The following is a 3,701-nucleotide window of genomic DNA, read 5'->3' as shown; positions in this document are numbered from 1 at the left end:
GATTTTTAGGTGTTTTTGTTTTTAATCTGGTTAGTTTAGTAGTACGTTTTATTTTTTGTATTCTACTTTAACAATATTAATACAGACACTTCATGAATCCGATAAACAAACACAATTAGTAGTAGCTGGAGGGCAGAAAGCACAGCTTGTACAGGAAGTACTCCTCCCTTTAGCCATCCAGTTGCAGGATTAAAACAAAAAATATAAATCAATAATTAAATACGCACACAAACAAAATAAAAAATCTATATATACATACAAATGTACATAAACCCCAGTTTCATACACCCAGGGGAAAAGATAATAATAAGGTCAGAAATAAATTCCTAAGAGTTCATAGCCCGACACGGCTATCATCTGAAATAAAGTAGCACAACTCTTATAAATCAAAAATGTTGCCATTTAATCCCCCGTCATATAAAGTATACTTTCTTCACGTAAGACTTATTTAATATCAACATACATGATAGTGTTCATGTACTGGTGTTTACTGGTATTGACATGCAATATAGCCGACAGCAAGGGTGTTCAGCAAGGATGTTCAGCTCCCTGGTGATCTCCCTGCAGCCAGCTCAATATCATCAAAGCCACATCCACACATCATGCTGTCAGTGTGCAGGGTTTGATGTAAATGACAGCAGGTGTGATGTTATATATACATGTTGCACCTGTTTTCTTTGGGGAATGTACAGCCTGTAAGAGATACAGTATAACACAATTTGTAGATGTGTTTGAGAAGAATCTTATTAACAATGGAAACTGGTGTTGCTGTTTTCAGAAATGTAGACTGCTGTTGGTTATTAATAACAACAGTTTAGCATGGAGTGCAACTTTGAGTGTAGCTGGATTGATGAATCGTGCTGGATCAGAGTGACTTTTAAAACCAAGGCAGCAAGTAGTAATCATGTGAAAACGTCTTTTTACTCTGAAAAAAAAATGTTTGTCATTTTTTCCAATTTCAAATAAGCACAGGTGTCATGGAAGGTGTTTGAGACAAAGCAGGTGTCACAACATGACCAAACTGTGGGATTCATCTAATCTTCACAGTTTTCTGATCTCTTTACCGGCTCTTGCCTGGCCATGCTGAGCCTTGCCTGGCTCCAAGAACATGTGACAATCTGGCCTAAGGTGTTCAACCTGCCCAAACTTGGCCCCACACTAAACTGAGATTTGGATGAATCGAAGACGAAATTCAAAAAGTAATAGAAGTAGAGCTTACTTTATGTTCCACTTATCAAACGTGTCTTTATAGCTGTAGGTTCCCAGTACACGTTTCTATAACTGTGTTCCTCCTGATTTACTTTAGCAAGCTTTATGGTTCAGCACTTTTCTGAGGTCTACCTGTGGGGGGGTTTCAGTTTCTAAAGGTCAGTTAATGGAAAAATCCATGCTGCTCTCGTGCTGCGCAGCTTAGTAATTACATGTAGCCAAATGGACAGCTATGAAATCAATATGTGTTTAGAAATGGCGCCTTTTTTAGTTACATTTTAGTCGTATTAAGCTGATGCACAGGACAAATAATGAGGTACCTTGGGTATCTGTTGGTTGTTTGATTTGGGGAAATGCTTTATGCTAGGAAGGAATATTTTCAATAGTCCAGGCACACAACAAGACACAAAGCCTCAGGTGGCTCGTCTGTGCTGTCACATCTTGTCTGCATACCAATATTTCACCTGCATTATTGATTGCAGTACTTTGTATCTTTTAGTCTTCTGCAGTTACAGTAGACCCCTATGAAACGTTATGCATTATGGATCTGACAAGAGGCCTGTTGTCTCATGAGCCTGGCAGGGGGCACAAAAACATCCTAAAAAAGGAAAGTCTGCTTCTGGCATCAACCTGCTGTCACCAGGATGTCTGGGATAATGTTATCTAGCAGCTGTGCATAAACAATATAGAATAATGCCTTTGTAAGATGGAGGCTGTCATGGATGTGCATCAGGAAAACCTTTTTTGTCATTAATGGAAATAGCACATTTGAAAACTCACATCACATCCTGCAGCTTGACCATTAGACCAGTATCATTCCTCCTCTTATAAATCCTCACCAGAGTTGGTTTACCATCAGTAGTCATCTGTCATGTTTTATTCCATGTGACATGCAAATGCCTTTATGCATCAAACAAGGATATGTTCTAATTAGGCTCTAATCAAGCATGTGACCAGAGCAAACTCTCTTTATGCCTGGGAAGCCAACAGAGACTTTAAAGAGAACAGAGGCCGCGATCGATGCAAGCACTGTGGTCAAATGAGTGGCAGCACATGAAACATAACGGGGATCCACCATTAATGAAAAGATTGAATAATAATCACTTCTCTCTGGGCCGTTGTGTTCCCGCATAGCAGGTCAAATTCAGAACATTGCCTTTCATTCATCCCACTGGACAGAAGACCAAAATTATTTCATGAGTAGTAAAATCTTTACAGGGCCGTGTTTCAATTGCATGAATATATTTTTATTTGACTCTTACACACAGTTATGCGATATAGCCCTGGGATATGATTTGAAATACATTAATCATACACATCCACTGGTCAAACTCTATCTTTGCACTTTTATTCTTATCAGATTTGTTCTATTGCAATGTTTTATATCATGATCTCAATGTTCTGCTCGAAAGATCTGAAATGCATATCCTGCCATTTCACTATTTAAAAAATGCATAACTAGTTAAATGTGTAGCTGGGTATTTCAATAATTAATGCTTTCTACAATCAGTTTTGATAATATGTTTTGAAGAAGAGTGTAATCTATGTTAACTGATAGTGTTCAACAATAGATGTGGGATACAGAAAATAAATTAAAGCATATCAAGTTGACTTTTCAATACATTTCACACATGGATTTAAAAAAATCCCTTATCAGGTTTATTCAATGGCTAGCTGTTACGTCAGTAGACATAACAGTATGCTGGAAACATTGCTTTAATCATCTTTGGTGGCGTAGAGATGATCAATATGGGAAACACAATAATCCCGCCTGTATCGGCAGGCGAGCCCTGTGGAATCTGTGGCAGGTGACGGAAAGCAAGGCAGTCGATATCCAGCCTCTTTCTTGTCAGAATAATTGCTACCGTGCCTCCTCCCCTCGGTGCCAGTGTTGGAATGCACAATAAATATACTCCTGTAAAAATAGAATGCAATTCAGCCGTGCAAATACATATTTATGAATCTGAGACTTTGTAAACACCATGTCAGAGGGGTGGTGAATTTAAGACCTTATTGACTGTTCTGTTGGACAGCTTTTCTGGAGAGGGGAAAACAATAGTACTGCCTATGCACTGCAATCCAGTGCAACAGGAACAAGACCCCATAACAAGGACAAGGCTCATCAGCATTTCAATCAGGATTGTTTCATGGCTGTTGTATTGGTTTGCATTAGTATTGATTAGACTTTACTGCTGAATTGAATCACCACATAACTCTTTCCATTGTAATTTATAGCATTCTTTATTTCCAACAATAATAAATATATGCAGGATCTCCAGGAATAGATGCGCTATGAGGATTTGCAAAAACCCCCCCAAAAATGCCTTTGTCTTTTTGTTGACATTAATAAGTAATAGTGTGGTTTGAGCCACTATTCTTAGTACCTCTTTAAACAGAAATAGACCAATGCTGTTAGATTCTTATCTTGAAATCCTTATTTCTTGTGTCTTGTTTTAAAGAGCAACTGTCGGAGCATTGAATGACACAAAATA

Source organism: Eleginops maclovinus, chromosome 21 (genome assembly GCF_036324505.1).
Source record: "Eleginops maclovinus isolate JMC-PN-2008 ecotype Puerto Natales chromosome 21, JC_Emac_rtc_rv5, whole genome shotgun sequence".
In the NCBI taxonomy this organism is placed as follows: domain Eukaryota; kingdom Metazoa; phylum Chordata; class Actinopteri; order Perciformes; family Eleginopidae; genus Eleginops; species Eleginops maclovinus.
The sequence above is the reverse complement of the archived record's forward strand: the minus strand, read 5'-3'. Positions refer to the sequence as shown.